This window comes from Colletes latitarsis, chromosome 3 (assembly GCF_051014445.1).
Source record: "Colletes latitarsis isolate SP2378_abdomen chromosome 3, iyColLati1, whole genome shotgun sequence".
Classification (NCBI taxonomy): Eukaryota; Metazoa; Arthropoda; class Insecta; order Hymenoptera; family Colletidae; genus Colletes; species Colletes latitarsis.
In genome coordinates this window covers 33,868,135-33,888,601 of record NC_135136.1, presented here as the reverse complement: position 1 = coordinate 33,888,601, position 20,467 = coordinate 33,868,135, and the positions used below count along the sequence as shown (strand labels likewise).

General features: G+C 35.5%; 1 protein-coding gene across 4 annotated transcripts in view; it reads right to left on the bottom strand.

Moving 5' to 3' along the window:
• The window catches only part of Pde9 (phosphodiesterase 9), a 207,494-nt gene that overhangs the window by 133,512 nt on the left and 53,515 nt on the right, over positions 1–20,467 (bottom strand). For all 4 annotated transcript variants that reach the window (XM_076762152.1, XM_076762151.1, XM_076762153.1 and 1 more), the window contains one exon: positions 9,915–10,170. The gene's annotated coding sequence lies outside the window, so the exon portion shown is untranslated. The remainder of the gene's footprint in view (positions 1–9,914; positions 10,171–20,467) is intronic.

The following is a 20,467-nucleotide window of genomic DNA, read 5'->3' as shown; positions in this document are numbered from 1 at the left end:
AATAACAGTGCATACGTTAATACGTCGTCTATTTTTCGAAAAAAAAAAAATCAGGGAACCCGAGGGAACCCCCAATAATGGAATATCGTATGAAGTCCTTTCAAACGTTACTTCGCTTTGTTCTATACAGGTTTTCGTTTAAAAAGAAAGTTTCAAATTACTTCGTTTCTTCGTATTTGAAAGAAAATTCTAATTTGCTCTGCGAACCAGAGAAATGGAACTTCCGCGATCGCAAATATCGGCGTATAAATTTAAAATAAAATTTATTTCGTCCGTCTCATTTAATTCGTAATATACTTTCGTGCGATATTCCTACAAAGAATCACGATATCGAAATATTTTTCAAATCACTGAAACGTAAATATAATCGACGATGAGTTGTTTGATGTTCGTTGTCGCAATTCCTTTGTTGTATTTTATTTTTTTTTGTTTATATATATTTAGCTGATCCTTAAATTAATAGAATAGTCTGGAAAGAATCTCAGATTTGTCCTTTAATTTGTCCAAGAAAGTATGGTCATCATAGTGATCGACAAATCAACGTCACGCGAGACAGTATTATCGATAGTAAACAGAAGAAGTAGTATCCCCTTTCATAGTCATATTCCATTAATAGCAAAGAGTATATTGTGTTTCAACGTTGGAAAGGCCAGACCAAGCCTTTTGATTATTAAAACAATTGAGTTTGTTGAGTTTTCGAAAACGTACGTTCAGGCAATACTTTCATGTTTAAACTATAACCATGTGTCATTGCAATTTTTAAAAATTGAAAAATATTAACTGTAAAGAGTGTCGAGTGGTAGCCTATACAGATATTTAAAAAAGAAAAAAAATAAAACAAATCTCCTAAAAATTGAAGTAACTCTAGTATAAACCAAAGATAGACATCAATGAACAAAAATCGTTGCTTTAAAATTTTCAGTCGTATTCTACGATCTATACAGAGATCTCTTCGATGGGTTATAACCTTTTTAAATCTTCAAATATCGCCACGAAATTCGAGGAGCATAATTTTAGGATCTAAGAGCGTAGAAAATGCAATTAGTAAAATGTCGATTGTTCTGATATACTGATCAGAACAATGGCTTCGTTATTTGATTCTGTTTTCCTCGACTTTCGAAATAAGCTTGCCCTTTTCAATCTGACACGAAAGTTCATCGAGAAAGCCATTCAATTAGTACCGCTCAATCTCTCTCGTCGGTTAAGTCGTTCGTTCGCTCGATCGGGCGGATTAAATTAACATTCGCGAGCGATTAGCAACCGACCGGAAGATGATTTATTGTCAACGTTGAAATTAAACGATCATGTCGACGGGAAGTTACTTTCGAGAGCTTCACAGTCAACGGAAATCTAACAATTTCTATCTTGCTACTTCAAATATGATTGTATACGAAACCACGTATACAAAAATTACTTAAATCAGGAAACTCGAATAAACTGTTGTGTGGTTGTTAAATGAACAAACATACTTTCGTTGTTTTACTCTAATTTATCAAATTCCAAACGAGTTATGAACCTCACATCACAATAAAAAAAATTCGTTATCGTCTGTTCAATTTAATAACTATATTGTATTATAATAAAAGTTAAAGTAATCCTTCGTGTAAAGATTATAAATTATTGATTTACGATTATCATGATTAAGTTTTGTAATCAATTACTGTTTAACTCTGACGCAAATCAGACGAAGTTTCGTGGATTCCGCTTCTTGTTTTCTCGTCTATCTTAACAGCGACCGTTTACTTGCACAGTGTGCGCTGCTCGTTTGCATGCTCGCATTAACTTACACCATTAACTTTACCTTGACGATCACTTAACGCCATTTTCAACGTAAACACGCTACCGTATCGCCGTACAACAATGTATTTGCATTGGCCTGCTTCATTCGGATTGTTCCGAATTGGCGGCCAGCGCGAAACAAACTCTCGCGAAATTCGTTTCACGAACGAAAATTTAAACTTCTTTGAAATTTTCACTATATTTGAAACCATCAGGTTTCAAGGAATCTGTCAAAATTAAATGCACTCTACGTTGACGACGAAAGAAAAGTAGATTACTTTATAAGTTGCATTTATAGGGAAAATTCAATCGATCAAAGACTTTCAACTGTGCTCGATGATTAGAGTAAATTACCTGACGAGAGTTCAAAGCGAAGCTTTCACGAACATTGCAGAGAAAATGGAATTAGAAAATTGCAATGTTTAAACATAACTAAATATTTCCATTAAGGTAATTACCTTTTAAAATAGAAACGAGAAGCGTAAGGCTTTTCGATAATTTCGTAAACAAAAGTAGTAATGTCGATATCGCTTAATGTAAATATTACAATCGACAATTGTACCGTAGTTTATATTATACATATATAGCCAAAAATTGTTTTAATGTCCAAAAAGTAACGATAAAGCAAAATCAAATTGCATCAAGAATTTCGAGAACAAAGAAAGTTATTTTATTTAACGATTTTATTCGTCAGATAAGATTATTCAGCAAATAAAACTGTTTTCAAAGCTGACCCAAATTATACTGTTGACTTATAATAACTGTTCATCTGTAATGACATCTATCATTACATTACAGGTATATTAAATTTATGTGAAATTAAGTCGTTCCACTCCTTATATCTTATCTGTCGATATTGAATCGTAGAAAGGTTTAACCGATGGTTCAACAAAACAAACACGTTTCACGAAATCAACGATATACGAGAACCGTATCGAATCTAATCAATTCTCTCCGAAGGAATCGAAATCCCGACGAAACACGGAAAGTACTTGATCCCAACGAGGATATTGTATTTCCTTTTGCTAAAATCGTTCGAAAAAACGGACCGAAGTGGAAGAATGTTACGGTTAGTTTCTCTCAAACGAGTGTTTCGATTCTGTGTGGATACGTGTAGAACTACGAACAAAACGATAGCAGAAAGTTCGAAGATGGACAAAGTTTTTACTGTGATATCTTCAGACGAAGTAAGAACTATTTTCATCGCTGCGTGTTTTCGCAGTTTCATATTACATATATACCTCGTTCGAGAAAATCTAGCGGAAAATTGATGCAGTCCTGGGCACTCGAAATCGAAGGAATAATTGGAAAAATGTTTTCTTCTAATCTCGTTGATTCTCAATAACGAGATTATATTTTTATTGCGTGTTACTTTCGACTAATTCGCAATATACGTGTCTACGTTCGACGCCTTTAAATCTTCCTTATCGCATCTTATCTCAAATATTTAGGCTTTTCGTTAACGTAGCCTTAAATGCAAAATAAAAGCAAAATCACTAACACCGAAACTTTTTAGAATCATGGAAGCGACGAAACATGATTTTGTAAATATCTGTTTAATATAGTATAGTTTTTATAACTCTCGAATGGTCGACTCTTCGTACGATCTTTTCAAATCATTTTAATAATTACGGTCCTCGAGCGAAAAAGAAATATCTTTTGAAAGAGTTTTTTTAATTTTAGGATTTTTGCAAACGTGTTAACGAGGATCGTGTTAGTTTCCGTGTTTCATCTCGTAACGTTAGGTATTACCGATTTTGCTCTATAGTAGAATCGCACAAAATTTATATAAAATAATTGCACACAATATTTAATTCTAGATATTATTGATATTGGATACGTTACTGTAATGAGATAGGAAACGCAAAAAATTTTAATATCTAACAAAAAATGACAATGTAATCGCGTAAGATCCGATAAACTACTATCTGCTTTAAGCCTCTTCGAATCTAAAGTATTATATTTTCGCAATTCCACACAAACAAACATATTTATTCGAAACGTTTAGATCGCGTACGTTTTATCGTGTAATATAGTATTCCGTACATTAAAAATAATCTCAAATTGATCGCGTACACCAGTATTAAATAGATAGACACGTCCCATGCGTATTTCAAAGTTCACAGTTCGTAGTGAACCATAACCATAAACTACATGTAGGAGATAATCTTAAAGCACGATTAGATTCGATACGTGATATAAAATCGCCAAACTACGAAGAAAATGGAATTTTAGAGAAACCCTATTTGTTAAAATATTTCTAAGAAACGTATATTGTCTAAAAATTTCTAAAAAATCATATAGTATTAAAAAAGAAGTAGAATGATCAATTTCAAATTGGTAGAACCAACGTTTCAACGCTCACACGGACACAGAATCATTTACTAATACACACGTAGAGATCTAAACACATCAATTACCGAATCTTCAAACTTGATTTCCACGAAAACGAAGCCTCCTACAAACAAACCTTGTGCTACATTTTCGTCGTTCCGATTAGCTATGCACGAAGAACCTCTTTTTCGGTTGTACAGCGTATCAGAGGCGGGCAAAATTTACATTAAATACAAATAAAAATTTATATTATAGAATGAAATACTTCACGATAAACAAATAAAAATTTAACCGTTTGTTCGAATAAATTGCTACACGCAGATCTATATTTCAACAAAATTTTGCCCATCTAAATTCAAATTATTACAAATAATAGAAAATAGAAAATTTAATACAACTTAAATGAAACTGGAAACATATAATTCCAACAGAATTACATTTGGCTGAAACTAATGACTTTCTTATTTCAAAGTATTATTTTTCATTTATGTATACAAATTGCATCAACATTATGGTAATTAACGACTTGCTATGTTTATCAGTGCTTGTTTAACAAGTGTATAATCGTGAGAAACGCAGTGACATTTTTATTTCTTTTCAGCGTGATTAATAATTCGTGACTGTACTTGGTCTGAAAATTATAATTTTGGCATTCAATTAATATATTATTCGACTGTGCATTGAATTTTGCACGCTTCTCAAGAAGGTGGGTCTGTCTTTTCTGTGAGATATTTGTGTGTTATTCTTGCTTGGTCTATTCTAAGTCTTGCCAATGTTGTTTGCCCTTTTCTAGTAAGGTTATCTTGTGTTATTTTAAAATAGAGATTCTCTATGATTTTATCTTTATGTTTGTTGCTTTCACGGATACCCAAGTTCTATTCCATTATCCATTGGACACATTATGGTATATTTTATAGTATTTTCGTATGGAATTAGTAATCTTCTGTTTTGTGACGATGCCCATATTAAAACGATGTTATATTTGTTACTATTTAATTTCATATGGTTCTTAAATTGCCCTTACGAACACATTTTTCAGGTTAAATAATAATAATAACACTTCGTAGGAGCACCAAACTTGTATAAATTAAGAAATTTAGAATTTAAAAAAAGGAAAAAATTAAAATAAATGTATAGAATTAAAAATAAATATGTTTATCGATCATTCACTTAAAGAATTGTTAAATATATTGTTAGATTTTTCCTTCCCTATTAATATTAGTATTTTTAAAATGACATGTGTCCCTGCTGCAAAAATATGTACATTATTTTTTGCAAGGAGCGTAAACGTTTATTATTTTCTCGTTACATTATAAATTCTACGGTTCAGTTTTAGATGCATCGGTGAATACGTTGGAATAATTTTTGTATTATTTTAACAATAATCGAACTTTAAAGTTATATTATACAGGGTGTTCGGCCACCTCTGGGAAAAATTTTAATGGGGGATTCTAGAGGCCAAAATAAAACGAAAATCAAGAATAGCAATTTGTTGATGGAGGCTTCGTCAAAAAATTATTAAGAATTAAATTCAAAAATTTCAAATCGTTCTGGAAAAATTATTTTTGGTTGCAGTGGTCAATTATAAACATTTTTGGTGAATAGACATATCCCTGAAATCCTACCCAGTTTCGAGAAAAAAAATCGGGTAGGTGTTGAAATTTTTTGGGAGAAAAAAAAATTTTTCAAAACGTTCTAAAAAAATTATTTTTAGATGCAGATGTCAATTACAAGCATTTTTGGTGAATACATATACCCCCGAAATCCTATTCACTTTCGAGAAAAAAATTCCTTACCGAAAATATAATTTCTGGCCAGAAATGTCAGCCCAAAATTTCATGCAAATCTTTAAAACGTCATAACTCCTGAACGGATTGGACGATTTTAATGTTTAAAAAAGCAAACGACGCGTATTTTAATGGAGAATATGTAGAAATCGTAAAAATATTCGAGAAGTTGATCCTTGACCCCGGAAAATGAGAAAAACCCTACAAAAATGGTCCAATTTTCAAACAGCCATAACTCCTACAATTATGAATATATTTCAATGAAACTTTTTTCTGAAGCAGAGCTCATGGGTACCTACAAAAAAGTATTAGACAACTTTTCTGTGGGGCGTCAAACAAGATTACTAAAAATCGAAAACGAATTTTTAAGAAAAATCGACAGGGTGTAGGTGCCTAAATTTTTCGGCGAAAAAAAAAAATTTCAAATCGTTCTAAAAAAATTATTTTTAGTTGCAGGAGTCAATTACAATCATTTTTGGTCAATAGACATTTCCCCGAAATTCTACGCACTTTCGAGAAAAAAATTCGAGAAGGTGTGAAATTTTTCGACAAAATTAAAAAATATCAAATCGTTCTGCAAAACTTATGTTCGGTTGCGGGGGCCAATTACAATAATTTTTGATGTATAGCCCTACCCCCGAAATCCTACTCACTTTCTAGAAAAAAAGTTAGTACGGGCGGAACTTTAAACGTTTATAACTTTTTAACAAAGCCTCAATCAACAAATTAGCATTCTTGATTTTCGTCTTATTTCGACCTCTAGAATCTCCCACTAAATTTTTTCCCTGGGGTGGCCGAGCAGCCTGTATATTGTATTTTATAACAGTATTTCTAGCCTCTGCACTAAAAATGATGTGTTATCGTGAGCAACGTAAAAAGTTTTTTCTTCGACCTGTTAATTACCAAAGGAAATAAATAAAAGCAAGTAGATCCTTTTCGGTCGTCGCGACTCATTATACCGATTTCATGACTTGCTGCTCCAAAGTAAATTAACACCTTAAAAGCTACTCACAATTAGTCTCGATGCCACAGACATCCCAACCGAGACGTTCCCGTAAGGGTAACCATTTAAACTGAAACTTCTTCACCTTGACCAATGTACCAGGCCACCGAGTAAGAAGTTTTCGCGGTGCTACAACCCGACACTTCTCAAATCGACTTTTCCTTAAGAGATTCTATTATATCCCTGTCGCGAGGAGAGACGTAAAACCATTTTTAGATCGTCGAGGGCTCTCCATTTCGCCTGGCGCTTCGACTGGAGCTAAGAGAGAACTAACAACCGGAATACCGGGGCTGAACGCCGCTAAAATCCTGCATAAATCCCGAGGGAGGAATCCGTACACGTTCTACGACCGTCGTATATTACTGGAAAGATTCCGGACAATCGAGTACTCGAAAAAATGAAGCGTCGGTCTGTTGCGCTCCGCGGAGTCTTGAAACGAGATATGAAATTGAATCTAACTGAAAACTTCCCCAACGACGACGCGACTTCTTCGTCATCCTGCTCCTCGATAGTGAACTTTGACACTAAACGTTCGAAAACTCTCGTTCCTAGCTTAACTGGCGATCGAAAAAATTTTATCTTCGCTCGTTAATTAACTTTCAGTCGTTGATTAAAAAGTCTGTTAACTCTGACTCACGAATGAAACGCGAAATTTGTATTCGTCAGTCTCGTCTTTTTTTATAATAAAATTGAACGATTAGTAAGACACTTTCAGAGAAATCTCAATATTGCACTAAACGACATTTGGTAGAAATAAGCGAAAAGAGACAAAACTATGTAAATAGAAGTAACACACTGTGATAAATAGACTGTGGATGTTTATGCGAAATTCATATTTTTATGAGCAGTATTTTACTTTAAGTGTTTCTTATATTTTTGCATATGGAGTGCATTCTGTAGTAAACATCCAGTTTAATTGTTAAGGAAATTGTTTCGAATATTGTTCTCGGCCACAATAGTTTCTCATGGGTTGAAGAGTAACAACTATCTCTGTTCTAAACTTAATAACCCGAAACTCAAAGGGAACCGCGAATTTCTCGAGTGCAACAAATTCTTGCAAGCGAGCCGGAGACCTTTGCAATTAAAGCGTGCTCGTGGAAGATGTAACTCAGTTCCGTGCGTCTTCAGAGTATCACGTGCGCGAACGTTAGCATAAAGTAAGATACATGGGACAACGAGGGAGACAAATGGTGCCAATAGTTGTCAACGCTGGGAACGCTGGGGAACGAAATTGTCCCTTACACGGGCACGCAAGTACTATTTCGAGCCTTGTTCGCGACCTTAAACCCTGCAGACCTTAAACTTGCGAGCATGGCCACGTGTCATGAAGGTGCTCCAAGCGAGAATGCACCTCGACGGTAAACATTCTTCAGTATCAGGCCATCCCATAAATTCGTGGTGTTCGACATTCTCAAATTGACGGGGATAAAATTCGCGATTCAGTAGGGAAAGAGAAAAACATTTGTCGGGTCAGGAGAGCCTCGAAATTTCAAACATACGAACTAAGACGATTTGTAAACATTTGGGGAAAAATGGGGGTGCTTCGAAGCTCCTAATATGGGTATAATAAAACCGAACCTTCCCCAAAACCATTCGATAAATGGAGATGGGAAATGTACACGACAATATTCGACGAAAAAGAAAAAGTTTTGTATGAAAAATATTTTTTCTATCGTTATATGTAATATCAATTGATTGAAAACTTCTTTTAGTTGTTCCTCGATGGATTTAATCGAAATATGCTTTGACATTAAAATAACATCCAGGGCTAAAATAATTGATTCTGTGGTACTTACAAGCAATGCTTCATATTTCGTGTACCATTTTGCTAACTACAGTAGTGTCTCCTAATTATTGCGGTTTCTGTCTCATTAGCTATCGTTTAGTTTACCTAGCGCTTCAACTACATCTCACTTGCTCTTACTGTTTAACACTCGCTCATACTGGTTCTCACTCTCATCCTCGACGCACTTGGAGAGCAGAGAGCTGGAGATAGATAGCGGTAAATTCCTGGAACACATACCTCCCTCGTTAACTACATTCTGTAAATACCACCCTCATAATGTTCCTACAGAACCTACTGTTCGCGCTCCATGGGAAAAACACTGTACTCAGAAGCTTCTAGTTCTCTGTTTTTTTTGCGCTGAAAACAAACAGCTGCACATTTTTCTCACTGAACGATTTCTTAACACTTTTACCCATCGCTAGAAAAGAAAATTGTTTCTTTGGATGAAACTTTGAATTTTCATACGCAAGCACCTGAGTTAATGAACTTGACAGATTTTAATCCCATGAATTTTTGAGGACAATACTTTATAAAGGTATACAATAAGATTGCCAAGAATTTCGAGAATCTTATTTAAAATATAAACTTTGATAAATGCAAACCTGAGAACTACTAAAGTGTAAAGGTTGATATAATGATCGAAAAAATATTAACTTCTATTTTATATCTATATAAAATAGTTAAAAACTGTAATTTTACAATTGTATCGATTCGTCTATCGATACTAAAGCAAATCTTTAAATCCCATTAATGCACCCTGAAGTGACTTTGCAGTATCCATGACATCTTTATCGACTTCCCTCTATGAAATTCTAATGACTTCCTAAAACCCCTTCAAGACCTATGCATTCATCTTTTTCTCTATTCAACTACTTTCCAAGATAAATTCACGTGTAAAGTAAAATAGGTCACCGTGTATCCAGAGCTGGGTAACATTTTCTTCGAATAATGTATACCGAATCGAAACGTTCGTTCAAAGCGAAATATAGTTTTATTTCATAGTTCAGAATGCAATTTTAGACAAGAATTTTGACCAACTACGACTATACCTAACTTTACTTCAAGACAAAAGAACAGAAAATGTGAGAAAAACGAAATTTCCGATACACTGAAAAGACGAGCGAAACGATAGAACTTGCACCAACGAGACAACGGAAAATTTGATCGTAGTTCGATCGCGATAACAAACGCGTTTGATAAAAATTTGAGAATATGGTTAACTTACCTTATTCCAGGGCGACAGTAGTTGAAGAGATCCTTGCTTTCCGCTTTCTTCCCTTTCTGCTTACTCGTCGATCCCTGTCCTCGACGTTCCTCTTCGTGTTCTTTATTCACCACTCGACGAACTTTTAAAGACGAGCAAAGAGTTCGAGGAACTAATTCTACCTTGTCCCTCGGGCAATTGCTCGGGATTTCAAACAGAGCATAGAATTTTGTTTTCCGTAGAATCGAAGGCCATGGTTCCTGAACGATTTGACGATCTGTAAAAAGAACAGAACATAATATACGATTAGATTAGATTAGACACGATACTTTAGACGCATTACGTAAAGTTCTTGAGAAAATAGTTTGACGATTCTACGGAAGAATTGTTCCAAGAACGATTCAACTACGCCACATAGATAGTTCGAGAAACAAAGAAGAAAAACAGTCAACGATTTGCAAAACTTTCCCTGTTTAAAATTTATAATAAAAATAATGAAGGTTCTTTAAAATGAAAAGTCAAAGACTGTCGATTATTCCATACAATTTGAAGTTAATGCTTTTCATTTGTGGATCACGATACAATTTTTTATTTTTTTCGTTACACAGTGGACGCATTATCGTTTAAAAAATGCCATCAATTTTCAATCAACACATTTTCCCGAATAAACAGAGAACTCTCTTTAAGGAACATTAATTTGCTGTATAAACAATCGCAGTCGAGTTCAGAGTTTGACTGTTTATTCAGTTCCGCAGGGAAAAAAATTCTCGCGAGAAAGTACGTGAATATCTGCGGAAATCAGACGCAGATGAAAACTTGTGTAAACACAAAGAGGGCAATTTCGCGCAAGGGTCGCAAAGCAATAAAACTTGAAACCCTCGCTTCCCAAGATTCCCCAATCTTCGAGTATATTAGCGTACATAATCGTTGACTGGAATAATATTTCGGGATATCCGGTGGAACATTTCCATCTAATTATAAGTTTCATCTTTACGGTTTCGTGGGATCATCAACGTGTTTATATCCAGCAATTAACTCCTCCGTTACTCGTTAATAGGCAGGTGTTTAAACTTTCAAATTTCTATCTAAACAATACTGAAACATGTATGCTCTTGTGTTCGATGCAAAATTCAAGTTTGAAAAGTACGAATGAGATAAGATTTTAAAAATATATATATTTATGTAGGTTATTCTTTCCCACTTCGATTGCATTTTCGAAAACAATAACAAAAGTTCATATAAACAGGTGCCAAAGACATTGCTCTTACGAATAAATAAAAGATTAAAAGGATTGGTTTGAAAAAGAATTTTTACTGACGACGTAATAATGCTTCTAGAATTCTAGTGTGAAATTTTAAGGACACAATTATGCCTCCAATAAATTATATAATTCGTTCCGGGTTTAAGAATTACAAATAAAAGATAACATAAAAGTGACTCATGTTGCGTAGCCTTCGAGCATTCGTTTTAACGTTTTCAACCTTGATAAGAGGTTCGTAAAATTTGTTTTTAGAATTTAAAATGAACAAAGAATGTAACATAATTGCAGCATTAACGTTAGGAATGTTGATTGACATAGTACAATAAAATTTACAATAGCAAGTAGTTAATGAAAAAAGAACACTATGTAGTAATTTTATTTTTGTGTAAAATTGATTACGATCAATTGAAATAACAACCATGATGACTTGTTGGGAATGTGTGAATGTTTAATTCGACGCAAACCGACAGGATCCAAAGAGGCACGATGCCAAAGGGCCAATCAGCACTCGAATTAAGAAAAGAAGAGACGCTGGTTGATTCTCCGGTCACGTACCATTGAACACAGCCAATCGTGATCGTTGAACGTATCTTTACTTGAGATTAAACGGCGGTGAAATTTAGAAATGAAAGAAACTTAATTTTGTTCCATTATTAAGTAGCAAAAGTGGTCCTTGGTGGTGCATTATTTATTTTATTAATGAAGTATTAGCTATCTATATATTAAAAATAATTCTGAAGGAATACTCGTGTCGGTAAAAGTATATCTCAAAACTATTCCTTTTATTTTTTGATTTATTCTTTAAAGGCCAATGGTAATTTATTATACCCTTGAAAGCAAATGACCACTGATAAAAATTGTTAACTCGCTATTAAATATTTGATTGCGGTACTCTAAAGCCATTGTTTGTCAAAAGTCTTAGTCGCGTCTAAGGCAAAATGTGCTGAGTCAGTTTTCCTGATGAATCCACCAGCAGAACTACGACGAAACGCCAACTTAGTTTTCCACACTCTTTTATTTGCATTTATATTGAACATTTCGATCACTAATTAATTGTAAACATAAATTAAAAGTCAGACGTATATATAAAGTTTATCAGACTCCCTACAATAATTTTGGTCTTTGAATTATAAAATTAAATATCTTCGTAATTGAAAAGTAGTTTAATTATATTAAAGTTAGTGGTAGAAATGATCGAAATAAATTTTTAAAAATGCTTGAAATGATATTTTTACATGGCTGTATGGCTTTTACATGACTGGATTTAGAACGATTATACATTTAATCGTAGAATTCTAAACATCGACGATGACTTGTATTTATCGGAGAATGCTCTAATTAAATAATTGATGCATAACAAGAAAAAAGAAATCACTCTGTAAATGAATACTTTACTTACAAACTACACTTGACAGATGAAGATAATTACACATGAATCAAGTACATACTTCGATAAGCAACGCAGTATCGTAGTCTAGCGAAGTAATTAGAAGTAATCGAGTAATCTTCAATGTCGCTTCGATATCGCGTGAAATGTAATAGAGGCAATGTCAGCGAACTTGCAAATTCAGTCACGTAGTTCCTCAAACGTAAGCAAGTATGCAAAGGAACAAGTTAATTAAGGACCACCCAGAAGAACCTCCCTTTCTTCCAATGTGCCGCAGTGCACGATGGAAACGTGCCAAGGAGACACGTAAACGCCTATTCTTCTCTCCGATTTGATATATTATTATTAGAGTACCAATTATCCAACACCCGGTTATACGAAAGACTATTCCGACTATTTTTCGGTAAATGTTACGAATTATATTTCACACAAACAAAGAAGTCACAGCTGCATGCATCTAGCAGTGACATCGATACTACACAGTTGACGAATAAAGCGTTGGAATTTTATATATTCTATTTTTTATTAATAAATTGTATTACTACATTACTCATAGTTGAGTTTATTAAAAATTAAAAACGAATTTTTAAGAAAAATCGACAGGGAGTAGGTTGACAAAGTCGACGAAATTAAAAAATTTCAAATCATTCTAAAAAAATTATTTTTAATTGCAGGGGTCAATTACAATCATTTTTTATCGATACACATTTCATGCTATACAAAATTTCATGCGTATGTTTAAAAAATCATAACTCCTGAACGGATTATAATGTGATGTGCATTTTTGAAACATCTTCCCTCGATAGGATCTATTTAAAAAACTATGCATGATTAAAAAAAATTACTACGCTGTAAAATAGCAATCAACTTTACTTTATCCCCACGTTTTCATGCACTTTAACTTGGTTATTTCTTTTTTTCAATTATAATAAGTACAACATGATCCACGAAGAACGGAAAAACTTAAGTGCTGAAACTTTTAAACGACTCGACCTGTGCCTCGGTAAAATATATTAAATTTCAAACAAATTTACGACCGCCTTTCATACCCGGAACGCACGATGAATTCGCTATGGCCCTATTTTCTAGGCAAAGTGTTGCATCAAAGCAATAAAATTTCTACAAATTCACTCCGTTTCACCGAAATACGCTGGCTCTTTTGGAGCACTGTGTACCGTTAAGTACGCGGAAGTCGAGACAATGAAGCCAGTAAAACAAAGCGAAGGTACGTGAAACGACTGTCCGGTAATGAGATTACGCCGTCGATTAAATTTTAATTCGACGAACTCGGCTTAATTTCATGCGCCACTCGGTTCGCGAAACTTCTCTCTCGCTTATCGATCCCGGAGACAATGGTGTATTCTCTCCCGCACTTTTGGACAAACTATAAATCACACGGCTTTTCGTTAATGCGCTACGCTACGGTACTTTTAAATTCGCGCGAAAATCCTTTTCGTGGAAGCATATTTCTTGGCCACTCGAAAATCCCGCAGCATCCCCGATGGACCTATCTCTCTGCTTTTTATTCCATACTTAGAGAGGCACGGCACGAACAAAAGAAAAAGACCGCGGATAAACGTCTAAGGCGGCAGTAGCGGACAGGATCAGCGGCCGAAGAGAATTTTCAAAAAGGAACCGACAACCTTGCGCGCTAGCTTCCTCCCAAGGATATTCCTAATTTATTGCTTCCTATCCGCCGAGGATTAACACCGTTTGGTGACAACGGCCAAAGAAACACCGACGAAGAAATTTATTGCGATCCTGGAAACAAAGTGCGAGCGTTAAATCCCACCCGTGACACTATCTCGAAAAGATGACCAAAATTAGCAAAAATTACAAAGTTCGACGAGACTTTCAAGACTATTGCTGCACAACCAGTAGAACCTTACTGTAAACGTAACTGATTTATTCTAAATTTGACAAAAATACAGTCAAGATATGGTCTTACAAAACACTTTGAACGCTAAAAGTACTCGCTGCAATAACAGAGACGTTGCAAAGGCTCTACCAACTGAATGAGAGAAAGAAGATTCGATTCGGTTTTGGCGAACGAAAAACTTGAATTTTTGCTAGCTTTTCAAACGCGATCGAAGGTGGACCGATATTTAGCGATTACGAGACGAATTTTCTTTTTCCGCTTTAACGATTGTAACGAAACTTAAACGCTGGACTTTACGAGCTTGTAAATCAAACGTGTAAGTTCGCGGACTGTCACTGAAGGAATCGTTTCGACGAGATTACCTGCCGCCATAAATTTAGCAGGTAATCGAAAGGCTTCCTGCCTCGTTGCCGAACGCACCATCCGAATGTTCTGTTCTCCAGCTTCCATATAAAATATCGTTAAACACGATTGAAAATTCGTATATTGCTGTGATTGATTGATCAATAGCGAATTGAAACGAAGAAAGACGCATGGAACGAACCGATAAACGCAAGATATTATGACATCCGTAGGCTATAAAGTTCATATTTCCCGATCAACGTCAGAATAGCAGACCCGCTTCTGTGTCGCCCCCAACCTACCATAATTTTCGAATATTTATGTTCGGGGTACACAAAGAGACAGGCTAGAGTTAAACTTCGCGTCGTTTTAACGCGTTGAGACTTCAAAGGGAACATAAACGCCCAACAAAGAACCAATAAATCCACGAAACCTCAAAAATCATTTCTCGTATTGGGTTGCACAATAATTATATAGAAAAAGAAGAAAGTCACAGTTTGCGCTCGTAAATAAATCGTTTGAATATCGTTAAGAAAACGACAAAAAATTATAGTACGATCCAATAATTCTCGCCAAGAACCGAAAGTTTCGAAGAGCCTCCAACGAAGCGACGCTTTATCAACGAAAGATAAAACACCGATGACAAAGAAATATCTTTCGGAAATATTTACAGACGCAAACGGATCCTTCGTTGCTTCGAACGTTACGCGAACATCACCCACCACTAAGTTTATTCGCATTCATGCAAAATTCGAGCGATCCGTGTGACGTAAACGCGCGTAAACTTACACGACCGAGCTTTGACTCTCGTCGACTAAAATAAGGTTCCGTTTGACGAGGCAACAACGGCCGAAGAACGCGACTGACTGACACGAATTGTCCATTCAATGCGGCTTATTTGCCCGGGACTTCAGTTCGTTAGCTTCGCGAACTGGGCCCTCCGCCGATAAATATTTACACGTCACCGAATGTGGGTTAACGTTTTGCATATCGCCCCCACGAAGGATATTACTAGCCGCGACAAATGTTATGGATCGAGAACAGCAACGAGGATACGTGGCCCTGATAAGAGCTTCCTTTTGCTCCACGGTCTTAATTGCTCATTCTTATCACCGTACGACGAACCATCGCCTCGTTAAGTTCGCCAAAGTTTCGACCAAGTTTCTGGACAGCTGAAACAGCCGAAACGATTCTAACGATCCCGGACATACACTGAAGTCCATGAGTATCTGGACACCCGGTGGAATATGCTCGAAGGTTTATATTCTCGCTATAATGGAAGCAACCCAAGCTATAATTTAACACTAGAACTATGAAAGCAATCAAATTAACCCATTCGTAATTTCTAATAAAACTGGACTGAATTTTTGAAAATTTACCGTAATTTTCTATAAGAGAAAGGATAAATACTTATTTTATTTCCTTTGGTACAAATAAATACACTATAATTGTCGGTAGCGTTAAAACAGAATAACGGCTTATCTACTAACTTTCATTTTATTTAATATAATAGATATAGAGGTAAGTGGAAATCGAAATAAAGAGACCATGTCAGTAATAACGATCTAGAAAACATCTTAGACGTCCCGTAGGTCGAACTTTTAATTGGATTAGGATTCAACAACCACTAAAATTCGACAGTGAAAGACTGCCTGATAACATTATCGAGGAGATTACGTAGATCGCGTCCATTGGACAACTATACAGTGACCTCGCTGGAACACTGGCGAAGGCGAGGGTGACGAACACGAATGAATGTGGAAAGAATGAGTAGTGGAATGATAGGACACAAATTATGTAAAAGCGTGCAACAGTAAGACTAAGTGCACGAATAGATTTCTTTTTTTTATTATTACACCACTAAATTTACAATCGATTCCATTGGGGAACTTTTAGTAAATATGTTGACCAAGGCAATGGCATGAATAGTATACTGGTGAATATATAGATTGAGATATTAAATAATAAGGGTGAAAGAATAAAAGGAGACTTGTAAAAACAAATAAATTGAATTTTGTTCGATGAAGCAAACGTGAAAAATGTATCGTAGATTATGATGTTCTGTTTCTGACACGTATAATACAAATTTCAAAGAGAGATATGAAAGATACTTAAACCGAAAATGCACCGAACACGTCTATAGTGTGTCTTTTATAGCACAAAGCCTCAAGGGTATGATATAAATAACGCACAGTTTTTTATTCCTAAAAATCGACGAGGATGAACTTGGTCTCGTAGAATTTGAGGCAAACTACTCCAGACTAATACAGACAGCCCTGGTTTTGCGATATTAAGACTTTCGCCCCTGAGGGGGTAGTAAGAATGACATAAGAGAGAACTTCCTTACGCCAACTAGAGCCCTCTGAGATAACGATGAGAAGGCTAATTATTCCGGAGTCCAAAATAGCTAGAGTACCAGTGGGTAGAATATGTTCGTAATATTTGAATTCCTTAACATTATGGCGCTGAAACACTAGTTTTGAGATATTGCCAGATACGTAAGCAATATAGGACCCACCATTTAAAAATCTGACATTCGATCGTCGTCCTTAAAACTCTTGTGTCAAGATCGTATGCAAGGAATTTCCTAAGAAAGGAATGGAATAGGAAAGAAATAAAATCCATAATAATGATATTGAATGATCGTGTACGTGTTCTTGCAAACATGTAAAACGATTTCTTGGCTAGTTAAGAGTATGTTTACCATGCATCGTCTTTAAAACTCTTGTGTCAAGATCGTATACAAGGAATTCCGTAAGAAAGGAATGGAATAGGAAAGAAGTAGAATCCATAATAATGATATTGAATGATCGTGTACGTGTTCTTGCAAAGATGTGAAACGATTTCTTGGCTAGTTAAGAGTATGTTTACCATGCACGTGTAAAAGTGAGACGAGCAACACGCGACAAGAGAGTTGCATTGCGTGTATGAACGTTGATGTCTGCAAGGTGAACGTCAGACGTCGTAACCTGAAAAATCCGTAGCCTTCCACGTGAGACTACTTCCACCGCGGCATTCCAGCGAATACTTATTCAAATTCGATCCCGAGCTCGATAACTAGTCCCGCGGGCTCTCGAAGGGCGGCTTTCTATTCGCCGGGGAAAGAGTCGTGCATCTTCTATGCCGTGTGTGCAGTGTCTGGCTACACGTGTGCGTACCTGGAATTCGCATAAGTGAATGATCGCGGCAAGGATTCCACGGATTCCCAGAATCCTGCCTCCGTATCTCTATTTCCGGTCACAGAGATCCAGATACCCCCGAGGCGCGCTAGAGAGGCTATAGGCGTTTCGTAAGCATCGAAAAATGTAACAAAAAGAGCTTTGCAACTCGATAGAATCCACACTTGTGAATCGTACGATATTCCTATTGCGTTTGCGAATGAATTTTTTAAACTATATCTTCCGTATAAAGCAACTTTTTTACTTATTTCTTTTATTTTTACCGTGTCGAAGTAAAAGAAGAAACGGAAATGTATAATTGGAAGATTTAATAAAAAATGATCACGATTTAAATAACCTTGGGGAAAACTGAGAAATTTAAATATACCAAGGTTCCAACGAAATTGTCCTCGTACGCTGAAAATGTTTTGAAAAAATTCGATTCCATCGATTTCCACGCGACGTTTGCTGAACTAAAAGAATTTAAACTTCGTTTACATAGACATTGTATATATCTGAATTTTTACAGAGCTCTCGATGCAACTTATTTGTGCTCGACTCACGTTACTGATACAATCCCATACAATTTTCTTCGCGGTTCACGATTCTTTCGCATTCCTGGCTACCATTTTCGGTAAATAAGCGACCAATTTCGCGTACAATCGCTATTTCATACGATTCTCATAAATGAATCATGGAGCATTCGCTCGGACTTTATAGGGACTGGAAACAACGTTTTGCCTCAATGACAATTACGATTGCTTTCGATATGTATCCGCTCACCTTGATAGGTAGGAAACCGGTGCTCAAGGACGCTTTAGGAATTTCACGGCAATCCTAACTTTCGTCGTTCGACGTTTCCGCTTCTTCTTCGAACGTGCTTTCTCTGTTGTTAGGTACATTGCTCGCGAAAAGTAATTTCCATTTGCGGGTAAATAACTTCGTGAGCATTGCCACGCGAATTACAGTGAATTTAAAAGAAACTACCACGTATAGAAAATATAAGAACTCTTTTGGTCTTCGAGATGAGCTTTCCTGGTAGTTGGTAAATCGATATTGGAAATCTGATATCGATTTCGTCGCCAACCTTGCAAATTTTCAAGATTGTAGATCCCAGTGAGCACGAGTATAAGTACACAATACTGTGTGAAAATTGTAGCATTGAAAATGTACAGACGTATGTACACAATTCGTTCGTTTCCTTCCACAGAATAGAGGAAATGCGTTTTCATTCTATTTCCTCGAAACGATCATTCTTCGCGAACTTCTATTTCGTAAACGAAAATGTAGAATATGGATGCATTTGTTCGAGTATTAATTTCAAGTTTATCATCGTTGCATTTAGCATGTTGGATCATATTAATTTTTTCAGACCCGCCATCTTAGAATTTTGCAAGATTAATCTCAAATTCGTGATCAGCAGATTCATATAAAATGAAAAAATATATTCTACTAGAACTTCAAAGAAAATCTAATAATGTCGAGAGAAAACGCACACAAATAACTGTGACTTTGATAAATAACTGAAGATGCACTTATAATATGAAGTTTGTATGCATTAATACTTCATACGTTTCCCTTTGTTCTTCATGACTTCAAAAATCTGACAAATGAAACGAATCGTACAGGGAATGTAAATATGCTTCCGCGATATTCATCGAAGTAACCTTTATAATATAATATTAATAAAAGCGAACGAATGTTCACATTGCCTCCCACCATTCGTAAATTAATTTCAAAAGTTCCGTTCGTTTCCAAACATTATTAAATTTGGAGAAACGAGGATCAGATAAAACTTTAACGAATATCGAATCTTTATTCATTTTTAAAAATGTGTCTTTGATGTCCCATTATGTAAGAAATTCTGTTAATAATAGTTATTTTCTACTGTTTTATCGCCAAGTCTCATATTGGTAGCATACTTTTTAAAGCATGGTCGAGGGTTAAAAAATTTCTGACACAAGATACGTGTTTCGATACAATTAATTAACAATTGCAAGTTCTCAATAACAAGAAACAATTAAATTGAATCGACTATTTAGTAGTGGTTAGGTTTATTAGCATGGAAAAAAGTTTTTTTTACGTAATGGTATGAATAACAGGTGAGAAATTATATATCATTGTCATTGTTATCAGCGCGGAACGTTCTTCACTGTAATTTTACACGGTGCATACCTACACCGAGTGCACGGCGATGTATTCAATCTCGAGTCGGCTCGAATAGTCTGTCACCGTTGTAAACAACATCGTACATCTTGCTACTCTGAGATAAAAATAATCGAGTCTAAATTTCAACTCGCAGAATGTGTGATTTCATCTGCTGTAGCGAGTGAAACAAGCACATTGCTCGTAATTCTTACGAATTCGCTACGAATGAATGAAAACTGTATCAAATCAAAGATTACGAAACTGCTTTTTATATTAAAAAATTGAACCAAAAAGTTTAATTCATTTTTTTTTCTTGCAACGATAATAGTATTCGCTTCGTTTCCCAATAATTGACAGCGTAAAACAAAAATACCGACACGAGGAGTATAATGTAAATGC